Source organism: Bos javanicus, chromosome 13 (genome assembly GCF_032452875.1).
Source record: "Bos javanicus breed banteng chromosome 13, ARS-OSU_banteng_1.0, whole genome shotgun sequence".
NCBI lineage: Eukaryota > Metazoa > Chordata > Mammalia > Artiodactyla > Bovidae > Bos > Bos javanicus.
This window is the reverse complement of record NC_083880.1, coordinates 19,245,178-19,257,785: the sequence shown is the minus strand read 5'-3', so window position 1 is coordinate 19,257,785 and position 12,608 is coordinate 19,245,178. Positions and strand designations below refer to the sequence as shown.

General features: G+C 42.1%; 1 long non-coding RNA gene across 1 annotated transcript; it reads right to left on the bottom strand.

The window, feature by feature from the left end:
- Window positions 1-433: 433 nt before the first annotated feature.
- On the bottom strand, window positions 434-12,065 carry LOC133259019 (uncharacterized). Its single transcript, XR_009740234.1, has 4 exons — window positions 8,480-12,065; window positions 7,909-7,988; window positions 6,897-6,953; window positions 434-760 (listed from the first exon to the last, which is right to left on the bottom strand). It is a non-coding gene; the product is annotated as an uncharacterized LOC133259019 (long non-coding RNA).
- Between the last annotated feature and the right edge of the window lie 543 nt (window positions 12,066-12,608).

Here is a 12,608-nt window from a genome sequence, read left to right as displayed (position 1 = left end):
TGGAGAAGACTCTTGAGAGTCCCTTGGACTGCAAGGAGATCCAACCAGTCCATTCTGAAGGAGATCAGCCCTGGGATTTCTTTGGAAGGAATGATGCTAAAGCTGAAACTCCAGTACTTTGGCCACCTCATGTAAAGAGTTGACTCATTAGAAAAGACTCTGATGCTGGGAGGGATTGAGGGCAGAAGGAGAAGGGGACGACAGAGGATGCGATGGCTGGATGGCATCACTGACTCGATGGACGTGAGTCTGGGTGAACTCCAGGAGTTGGTGATGGACAGGGAGGCCTGGCGTGCTGCGATTCATGGGGTCGCAAAGAGTCGGACACGACTGAGCAACTGAACTGAACTGAACTGAGGAGGACTCAACAGTATTTGGTGACTGATGGGCAGAGGAAGGAGGAGAAGATGTTAGCATGGCATGGATGCACGGTGACACTGCTCACTGACACAGGGAACTCTAGAGGAGGAGCTGGTTTGGAGTGACATATGTTTGGTTTGGAATACATCCAATTTGACTTGGATAAGCAGGATGTTAATGGAGTGAGGGGTGAAAACTCATTAAAAGGTAAGGCTAGAGAATGAAATAGTCAGAAAGAAAGTAGATTATAAAGAATAGAAATAGAAGAATAGAAGATGAGAATTGTGACCATGGGACTTCCCTGGTGTTCCAGTGATTAAGACCTTGTCCTTCCACTGTGTGGGATGTGGGTTCAATCCCTGGGTGGGAAACTTAGATCCTGCATTCTGCATGATATGGCCTAAAAAAAAAAAAAAAAAGAATTGCAATCACGCCTTTTTGTAGTAGTTTATGGATCACTGCTACTCTCCTTTGTGAGAAGCATTTATTTAGCACTTAGAAACAGACATTTCACTGACCACTTTGAACACATCAATAAAAAGTAAAAGTTGGCTTCAACTTCTGACTTTAGAATTAGCAAAGTTAAAGCTTCGTATTAATGGAATAGGTCTTTCATAACGAATTCCTTGCTAGTTGCTTTACTTTTACAAGAGTGAAAAGTCATGATTTGTACCATCAGGCTGTTATAAGCTTACATCCTATTAAGAAAACACTGATCCCAAATGTAGATGGCAGGCTGATGTCCAGAACCGTCAGGGCATTGAGCCAAATTGACAAAGCAAGGTATGAGGATTCACCTCAGGATTCAGACAAGGTAATGGGTTTGGTTGTAACACATCACAGAGAAAAAAAGGAACCTCCTGCCGTCAACTAAGAATTTCCAAAATGAAAAAGTAATTACTTACAAGAAATCTTCATTATAAAATATTTATTCCAGTAGTAATAATAATAAAACTAACAGTCCTAATTCTAAAATTGTAGGTGGAAACCATTTCTATTTTTATTGACATGTGAAAATCAGAATTGTTTCAGGCTGACTCTGAACGATCTGATTATGAGCCAACATCAAAAGTGCAGACAGTTTTCGGCAAGGAAAGCAAACACCTGCTGAACTTCCCATCATGGTTAATACTGTGCTGAATTTTAAGATATAAGATCAGAGTTTAAATACTTGTCTAACAAAACAGCATCTGGCTGAAGACATTGATCTTTATTTGTCTAAAACACACAGAACACTCTCTCTCCTGTCAGTGAGTATCGCTGTCAAATGCTCTGGGTGTAGCCACGAATGCTGGCGGGATTGCACGTTGAGGCATGGATGTTAAGCGTGCATTTAATCAGCTGAAGAAGGTGAGATGGAGCATCACACTGACTAATTTCAGGAGTAACTGTAATGGGCTCTTAATTACATGTAGTGTCTGGTAGATTCATTTAGTTGCTGATTGCAAGATGTAGAGGCAAATATTGAGCAGGTTATAGATGGTGCACATTTTAAAAAGAAACCCATATTCTCAAGCCACATTATTGTGAGTCTAAATTAGGGGAACGTCTTTGGAGAGCAATTTGACAACACCTATGGAAACTGAATGTGTTTCTATTGCCTTCAACTGAGCAGTGTGGGTCTAATACTCCACCCTGCAGGTAGTTTCACAGTTGTGCACAAAGACATATGGACAAGGGTGGTTATTGCAGAGTGAAGGGTAACAGCAAACTATTGGAAAAAACTTAGGTGTTCATCAGTATGGAACTGGTTAAATAAATTATGGTATTTCCATACGCGAGAATAAAGTGCAACGAGGTGGTTCAGTGGTTAAGGATACGCCTGCCAATGAAGGAGACACGGGTTCAATCTCTTGGCTGGGAAGATCCCCTGGAGAAGGAAATGGCAACCCGCTCCAGTATTCTTGCCTGGGAAATCTCGTGGACAGAGGAATCTGGCGGGTTGCAGTCCATGGGGTTACAAAATAGCTGGACACAACTTAGTGACTAAGCAACAACAACAAAAATAATGAGATGGTATTTCAATAAATACCAATTTGGAACATTTTCTGAGATATGTAGATATGTGAGGAAAACAAAATTCAGAACAGTGTGTAACATACTCCTATTTGTCCAAAGAAGGAGGGGCAAGTATAAATACTCTGCATATATAAGTATATGTTTGGAAGATACATAAGAAATGAGTAATCTTGCTTGTTTCTGGAAAATAGGGAAACGCAGGCAGGGAATGTGGAAAGGTTTACTTTTCATATATAACCTTTATAGGCTTTGAATATTTTACTATGTCATATATAAGCTATTCAAATATTAAAAATTAAAAATCCATCAAATATTTAAAATTATATCAAACTCCATTATGAATTTTGACATGGCTTCATGAAAAAATACTTGCTAAAAGATGGAGTAGAGATACTTAAGAATGTACCAAATCCTCTTAAAATTGCATATTTCAAGGAAATGAAAAGTTTCTGATAAAACAGATGATGATTAACACGGTCGGAAATATAGAAACAAAGGAGTTCCGGTGTTTTCCTTGCTGGGCACATTAGCGTCACATGCTGAGGGGAAAAAAAAAAATCATGACAGTCTTTCTGAACCGAAGATCCTTAGTTCCTCACCATCCCTCCTCTTCCTCTCAGAAGCTCAGACCCAGGAGTTGCATAGCATTCGTTAGGCTTTTATTAATATATAGGTTTGCCTGACCAACAAGGGAATCAGGAAAGTGAGAAAAGAAAACATTTGAAATTGTACACACACGAAAGAGCATGTTACTGGGATAAAACATTGTACTGGAATAAAAATGCGAGGATAAAAATATTTATCAAATTTCTAGGTAATGAACAGTAACTATCAAAATGACCTTCGTTTGCGTGACTTGACCTCCAAGTTTGTAGAAGAACACAGGCCATAAACAAATGCACGTGATAAAACAGGATAAGGGAGTAGTTAGCTCCTGAGCAGCCTGATGGCCCAGAGAAAGAACATCCAGGTGATGGCGAGTGAAAGCGAAAGTCGATCAGTCGTGTCTGACTCTTTGAGACTATGGACTATACAGTCCATGGACTTCTCCAGGCCAGAATACTGGAGTGGGTAGCCTTTCCCTTCTCCAGGGGGACCTTCCCAACCCAGGGATCAAACCCAGGTCTCCCGATTTCAGGTGGATGCTTTACCAGCTGAGCCGCAAGGGAAATCAAAGATTACTGGAGTGAATAGCCTATCCTTCCCAACCCAGGAATCGAACCAGGGCCTCCTGCATTGCAGGCAGATTCTTTACCAACTGAGCCACCAGTAGAGTCCGAGAATACTGGAGTGGTGAGTACTTCTTGGCAAATTTTGCTTGAAGACATAAACTCTAAACTTAAAGTCATTATTTTGCATTTATAAATATTAGAAGCTTTGTTAACTCCTTTTCATATTGAAAACAATTTTCTTTTAATGGACATGGTTCAAGACCTTACTGCATTAAGGGAGTTTTAGTTTTAGTTAGACATTTTTTAAAAAGGTGTTTTGTTTTCTCTTTTTGGCCAGTTTTAACAATTATAAGCTGATGGACTAAAAGGCTGAATAAGGACAGTACCCACCAGTTAGAGAAGCGTGTCACCAGGTGGAGGACATGCTTCAAAAATCCAATTGGCCTGGTCATGAACTGTCAGTGAGAAAAGTCACTTTTTAGCTTAAGAATTGCCCTGATCACTCATGAGAGATGCGCAACATTGCTAATCCTCAGGGAAATGCAAATCAAAACAGCAATGAGTTATCACCCCACACCTGTCAGAACTGCTGTCATCAAAAAAGAACACAAATAACAAATGTTGATGAGGATGTGGAGAAAAGGGAACCCTCATACACTGTTGGTAGGAATGTGAATTGGTGCAGTCACTGTAGAAAATGGTCCAGAGGTTTCTCAAAAAACTAAAAATAGAACTATCATATGACCCAGCAATTTCTCTCCTGTGTTTATATCTTTAAAAAAAACAACACTAATTCAAAAAGACACATGCACTGCAGTGTTCATAGCAGTATTATTTACAGTTGACAAGATTTAGAAGCAACCTAAGTATCCATCAGTAGATGGATGGATAAAGAAGATATAGTGTAAATATACAATGGAATACTACTCAGCCATAAAGAACAAAACTTGCCATTTGCCTGGATGGACGTGGAGGGCATTATGCTAAGTGAAAGAAGTCAAAGAAAAAGACTGCATGACATCACTTACATGTGGAATCTAAAAAAATACAAGGAACTAGTGAATATAACAAAAAAGCAGCCGACTCACAGATACAGAGAGCAAACTAGTGGTTACCAACGGGGCAAGGGAAGAAGGGAGGGGCAATTTTATAGAGGTAGGGGATTAAAAGGTACAGACTATTAGGTTTAAAATAAGCTACAAGGATATATTGTACAATACAGGAAACACAACCAATATTTTATAATAGCTATAAATGGAGTACAACTTTTAAAAATTCTGAATCACTGTATCGTACCCCTATAATTTATATCATAATATACATCAGCTATACTTCAATCTAGAAATAAAAGAACTGTCTTTATCAAAGTTTAATCACATTCCACAAGTTGCTGGACGTTTTCTTGGGCATAGTCCATGCTGGTAGAACTTAACCGACTCTAAAGGCAACTTAGCAGAAGATGAAAAGCATATGCTCCCCAGCACACACAGGTGGCTGCATTTTAAAGAACTGAACTGTTGCCAGAGACAGACAGCAATTTCTATGGGAGAAACACAAGGAGAGAAGAAAACGAAAAGCAAGAGATAATGAAAAGAGGATACATCAGAGGATAAAAAAAAGTTAATTTCCTCTAGAGAAGCCATCTCCTCCCCTTCCTTCCTGCCTCATAGCTCCTCCAGACACCAGACTCAAGTCTCACCTCCATTCACCTAATAAAAACCATTTCCACCCCCTCCTCTCCACTTGAATCTGTCTCAGGCGTTCTACCCTAAACTTGAATGGTTCATCTCCCTCTCCCTTGAAATCGTTCTCTGAACGTCTCTGCACGCGTGGGGCTGCAAGATGGCAGATGAGTAACTCATGATTCATCATCAAGCTCACAGCTGAGTAAGTGTTTGATGGCCCTTGACTCTGAAGCTTGAACTCAACAAAGCAGAACAGACTTCAACATAATCTATCGTGACACAAAGGTCCTACCTGTTGTAGTGACTAGAACTTAGGCTAACGGCTGAACGGAAGTATCTTATCGCACTTTGGTTATTATTATTTCTGTTCACAGATTTTCTGCAGCTCCAAACACTACGTATTTGGTATTTGCATCACTTCCTGTGATTCAGCTAAAACATGTGTCATCTATAACATGGAGGGTTAGAAATGGTCGTATATATTCCCTCATGCCTCCAGTTTTATCAATCTATGATTCTGTACATGGGATAACACAAAATCAGAGTAGCCTCAGTAAATTAGTCGTTCACTGATTCTATAACATATTTATTGAATGTTCAGTATGTGCCCGATGCTATACAAGGCCCCTAGGATAAAAAATGTGAACGAGACATAGATCTTGCTTTAAAATTGCAAGACTTTGAACATCAGTGTTGAGCTGAAGGGAGGGCTGGAGAAAGCAGGTCACAGAAATAAACAATTGGCTAAAATAAGGGTGATCCTTGCTATGGCAGAAATACACCTTCCATGGTAGAATAGCACAAAGGAAGGAAACTTAAAGCTCGGGGTCAGAGAAGATCTCTGGGAACAAGTGGGTTGTAAGAGAAATCACTAAGTTGTAAATGCTGTCTATCAGAGAAGGGTGAGCAAGTAACAGAGCATCCAGAAGGGATGAGCCTGCTCTGGAGAGAACTCACCAGTGGGACCCATTTGTCCACTGATTTTCTCCAGTTTTTTTTTTTTTTTTTTTGGCCACACTCTACAGCATGCATGGATCTTAGATCCACAACCAGGGATGGAACCTGCGCTTCCTGCAGTGAAGCCCAGGTTCTTAACCACTGGACTGCCAGGGAAGTCCTTGCCCCAGTTCTAACACAGACCTGCTTTACCACGTGCCAGCAATGGATGCTTGTTGAGTGAATAAATGTTGATGACTAATCTGTAACATAGTGTGGAGGTGGGGGTGCGGTGGGGAGGAATGTTAAAGAACAAGGTTTTAGGAGTAATACAGTCATAAAGAGATATATGCCTCCTGGAAAGGAGTTTGCAGTTTATTCTATAGGTGGGTTTCCCAGGTGGCACAGTGGTAGAAAATCTGCCTGCCAATGCAGGAGATGCAAGAGACATCGGCTCAATCCCTGGGTCAGGAAAATCCCCTGGAGTAGGAAATAGCAACCCGCTCCAGTACTCTTGCCTGGAATGTTCCATAGAGAAGCCTGGAGGGCTACAATTCCTGAGGTTGCAAAGAGTCGGACATGGCACACACACTTCGGGTAGCACAAAGCAGTGAAGAATTATCCCCAGAAACAGACTTGGAAACATTCATCATCGTTTTTCCCAAGAGTGAAATGCTAGGTGTCTGCCCATCCTGCCTCAGTCCCCAAGAGCACATGTGAGTACCTGGAAGCATCCTTTGAGCATATCTCTGCTGGTACATCCTTCTTTGATGGAACGTTTCTGTAAGGAAGTTCAGAAGGATGAGAAGCAGACTGTGTGGGTTGGTACAAAGTACAGCCATATCCTTGATATAATCCTAACACCTTGGGGAAGGGGAGGGTCTGTCATCGTCATCAAAGAATGAAAATCCCTGGAGGCTCTATCATACTGAATGGAGTAAGTCAAAGACAAGTATCATACACCACATACATATGGAATCTAAACAAATGATACAAATGAACTTCTTTACAAAACAGACCCATGGATTTCAGAAACAAACTCATGGTTACCAAAGGTGAAAGATGGGGGGAGGGATAAATTAGGATTTTGGAATTAGCATGTATGCACTACTATATAAAAAATACTCAACAAGGACAATACTGTACAGTGCAGGGAAATTTATGAAACAATGTATATGGGAAAAGAAGCTAAAAAAACGGATATATGTATATGTATAACTGAATTACTACCATACACCTGAAACTAACACAACATTGTAAATCAACTATACTCTAGTATAAAACAAAATCTAAATTTAAAAAATTTAAATTAATAAGTAAAACTGAAAACAAAAAGAAAATAGTTGGAGGCTAATTTCAAGGAATCTGTCGAGTCTGCCTTTCCAATAAGGACGTGCCTGGGCCAGCGCCATGACCAGCCTGTTGCTGTTCAGTTGCTAAGTCATGTCTGACGCTTTGTGACCTCATGGACTGTAGCCCATGAGTGGGGTCTGGCCTGAGTCTCTGGGCTGCACACGAGGGCAGTCCCAGGCAGGGTGGTTCTACCACTGTGAGTCAGGAGGCATTCCTCAAATGACTGTCCATGGAGTCACCTAGGATGGGACTCAGATTAACTCTTAGTAAATGGGGTTGGTCAAGGCAGGAAAGTGGTGGCTTGGTGCTTCCGATGAAGAGGGGTGAAGTGGGGGTGTTATCAGAGTTGCTCAGGGACAAGAGTGAGACGGTGTAAGATGTACCTTGTGAGGGTTGGGAATCTGAGTGCCTATTCTAGGGAAGCCTTGCAAGGGTTGAGCTGCTCTCCTCCCAGTGTGGGTACCTGAAAACCAGAAACACAGAAACCAGAAATTTCTGAAAACCAGAAATACCTGGTAAAATAGAAAGACCCAAAATAGGAACACACCCAAAGAACAGAGAACCTAAGGGAGATAAAGTTTTAAAAGACCGACCACTTACCAAGGCTCTTAGTTCCCATACCCAACTCCCAGATTCATCATGCTGCACATCTTTGTTTTATAAAACTCTGTACCGCTGTATGGAGGAGGATGTACAAGGTTTGTGCCCTGGAGGGGGATGCCCGACACTGTCCACACACCTAAGGTACTTACAGAGGCTATGATCAGAGACAAGGACATAATTCTAACCAAAGATGCTCTAAAAGGAAGGGTGTAAATACCAAATGTACATGAGTACACAATTCAGGCCTTGAGACACACGAAAGGTGGAAGCGACACGTGTATCTACTGACATCCGATCCTTCCAGGTCTCTAGAAAGAACGTCCTCATCTTGGGTAAAATCTCCATGCTTACCTGTCATTTCTTCACCACCACCCTCCAAACCTCAAGATGATTTCTTGTCCGGATGCTTCATTCAATCAGCTTTATGGTTCTCTGATACCTTAGAGACAACATTCAACCTGAAATCTGCCTATTATAGTGAACAAAGCTAGAGTGTGAAGTCACAAAGATCTTTGGAGAAATTTTTAGATGATATTTCCTTTCTTTTTTACATCTTGTAACATGAGAAATAAATCAGGTTCTTAGTTTCAAGTATTCCAAACCAAAATAGAAGATAAGTACCTCTTCTCACCTTTATTTTGAGATGTTGCCATTTGTGAATAATATTTTAAGGTTAAGAATCAGGAAATTATATAATTAACACCCTAGAAAAGCTCATTTATGGTTGAGAGGAGTTTCCATGTAGGTTACAGCACATTCTCAACAGCTCCATTTTCACATGTACATGTCAATGAAAAAAAAGCAATGACTAGGTAACAGACCACAGGACAGCTCAAGGGCAAATCATAAACAGTATCGGAGACAAAGGAATTTACAACCAGGGCATGTCGCTTTATTAGTAGTCATACATGTTGCTGCCTACCGTAGTATCTACTTAAAAGACTTTATTTCAGATTCCAAATTATAATTATCCAATTATGTATCACCTGGTTCAAGAATTATAGGTAAAGAGACTTTGGATGATTAAATAGTGCCTCATAACACTTGTCTTAAAATTTGACTCTTTGTTGTTTAAAAAGAGAGGAAACACCTTATTTTTTGAAGGGGAGAAAACCCAGAAGATGTTAATAACGGTAGCATTCAAGTCAAATCACTTTATTTGGTGTCACGTGCTATGTTCATGTCAGTTTTCCTGCAGAAGAGGAAGGCTCACTGAAGGTTGATCTGATATTTCCTCTCTCAGGGCTGTGGGCTCTTTTCTTTGCCACATCTCTCTGACAAATAGATGTACACTGTTACTTTCTGAGCATGCTCGGAGGCAGCGGCTTCAGCAGAAGTCCCCTTTTCTGAACTCCACAGATTGAACCAGGGACCCATTAGAGAAGACAGCTTTGGCATGGGATTCAGGAGCTGGGCTGCTGGTCCTGGCTCCTCCACCAGCTTCCACATGACCTTGAAGATGCCATCACCACTCTGGGGCCTGAGTCTTCATGTCAGATTGAAAGCGGGCTGCACGGGATAATCTCAAGGATCCCCCTCTACCCCTCAGATCATCATCTCTGGTTATGGAAAAGAACAGTCATGGAGAGAACAGAGAACAAAGGTAAGAGACAGTGGTCTGGAAGAAAACTAGTTCAAGCTGAAAATCCAGGCCAGCAATGTAAGCCAAAAAAATGGCAGGTGGTGGAATTGCAAGAGCCTGTTTTTCAGTTTCACAGTTTCCATCTCAGATCTCGGAATGCCAGCATCTCCAGTCTTTTCTCCACATTGGCATCTCTGACTCCAAGTCAGCCCTGAGCCCAACCATTGGCTCCCGAAGTCCCTAGCGAGGGCTGCTCCTGGTCCCCACGTGTCTCTCTTCCCACGCTCCCTTTCTCTCACACGGACTCATCAACAGTACACAGAGTGAAGGGGCTGAGAAAAAATGAAGGGGATGTGCAGACACGCAGCAATGACAATGACACAGTGAAGGCGGGAGGAAAGCTTGCGTCGCAAAGGAATCCACAGTGAACAGAGAGGAGCAAATGGATGACTACGAATTGGAGGTCTGAGACAAGCCTCATCCCCCTTGGTGGGTAAATATCAGAAAATACCCAGAGGAGGAGGAGGAGGGAGGAAGCCCTAAAGAGAGTCAGCTTCCCAGGAATGATTGAAAAAAACTCAAGAAATGGGGAAAAAAAATTGAATCCAAAAGAGAATATATTATCCACTCCCAAGTGAACACACTGACGACCCACTCCTGGCATCACTCAAATCCAAGCAAGTCCAGGCATCAGAGAGACACACCAGAGGGATCAGATGATAGGGCTACGTGACTTAACAAGTCTTTCCTCGCGTGTCTACGCTGGTCCCTGGGTGGGAGCCGCAGCAAGGGCCCGAGGGCTTCTCGAACAAGAATAAAATCGGTGTAATCAATTGGACCTTGGTTGATGGGGCAGGGTATTACATTGCTAGTCTGAGCCAAGGGTATAGCAATATACAAGTGTGTTTTCTCTGCGGGTTCTCAAGTTCTCCATCGCCATAAAAGCAAACTGCTTCTTGACAATAAACACCCACATTTCTTAAGAACATTTGGGTCCTTGAGGGATTTTCAGGTGGCTGATGGGGTATGTTTGGGGAAGGGAGGCATTTTACATTTACATCTAACTAAACATAAGGATGTAAACATATTTTTCTGACCTAGATAAAAATAACATCAGGAGAAGATTCTGACAAAGACCACAGCACTTCAGCCCAAATGGAAGTGGTGACTATCTGCAGACAGTGTAGCCCATGTCCCCTTCACCACAGACAGCTCCTGTGAGTGCCCTGCTAAGAAAAGACTGGTGGCCTCATCTGTGATATCAAAGAACAGCCAGGCGTGCTGGAGCCCATCCAAATGTATTCCTGTTCCTCCCAGAGGACGGTACTCCGTGACAGGACAGTCTCTGTTTTTAGAGATGGGGAACTCCCAGAGCGAGATAAAACAGGTTTGCAAGTGAATTCTGCTCTGACATGGAAGCACCAAAGAAACTAGCTACCAAAGCAAAACAACTCAGGCAGCAACCCAGAGCCCAGGTCACCGGCTCCCCACTCCCTGGGATGGGTTTTTCTGTTGCTGTTGTGGAGCAGGTCAGTTCCCAGTTAACAAGAATTCCAGATTCATTTTCCTTGCAGGTTCTAACCAAGCTCCACCTGACTGACGAGTTCTTAGATTCTAACAACCTTTCTGCAAGAATGGCGTGTCTTCCAGGATGAAACCTGATCACCTTCTTAAATAGCTTGGATCCTAATGAAAGGTTGTAAGAGACAATACAAGAAGTTTCCTCCCTAAAAATCCAAATTTACGGCCTGATAATTCACTCCAAAGAAATCAGACCGACTCAAAGCTATCCCTGGGTTCATTAGAGCTTCAGTATCATACCTACTGCTGAGCTGATGACAGGCGGGGATTTTACAGAAAATCAGTGAATCCAATTAGCTCCAGGGGTCCCCAAGTCAAGCACTCCCAGGCTAGAAATTATTGGTGAAATTTCTAGACACAGATTGACAACTGGAGCCAGGACAGCCTTCTCCTCACCTTCGGAACATGATTAGGGAGCACGTACCCTAGCCAACTTTTCTAATTTACAATAGAAAAAAAAGTGCATCCTAGGAATTCTGTCACCTCACGGACTCATGCTCAGGGGACTGGCATGTGCTTACACTAATGAACCCCAAACAAACTTGTCAGAGATGTTCACATTATGCACTTGTAGGAACATACATATCCAGGCACCCAGACTGTATAAAAATCGTTGTCATGGTACAATTATATAGTTGTTGGTTGATGATGGAGTCACTTTGAGATTCTCTCCCTGGAAAATTTCAGGCACCAGTCTTGCAATAAAGGACTGAAGAGTTCACTTGTGTTTTAGACTATTCATTCTCAAACTGTTTTCTTAAAATAACAGGGCTCCAGAAGCCAGGCCAAAATATTCCACAAGTAGTGTCCAACAACACCAGGCAGAGACAACTGCGAGGAAAAAGATGGAGTTATGATTGTCAAGTAGGTTTCCTCACATATATCTTTCTTAAATCCTTGATGCTGGTTCCCCACAAGGCCATTAGAATACACTGGCAGATGACAACGTGGGTGAACAAATAGCAAATAGTCAAGGAAACTCAGTAACAGAGGACCCTGCTGATTCAACAGCTTGTTTCTCTTCCCCTGTAGGAGTGTGCTCATGGTGGTGGTTTTATATCACTAACATGTCACACACCTGTGTTCAGTTTTTCAGGTTTCAGAGGAGGGGCAGTGTCTCTACCCCCAGCTCAACTGACTGTTTAAAAATACCTGTCTTGGGACTTCCCTGGTGGTCACGCTGCCACTGTAGGGGGTGCAGACTTGGTCCCCAGTTGGGGAATGAAGATCCCACATGCTGCATGGCGCAGCCAAGAAAAATAATAAAAAAAACTTTTAAAAAGTCTATCCTACCTTAATAGGAGGAAAAGAGCACGC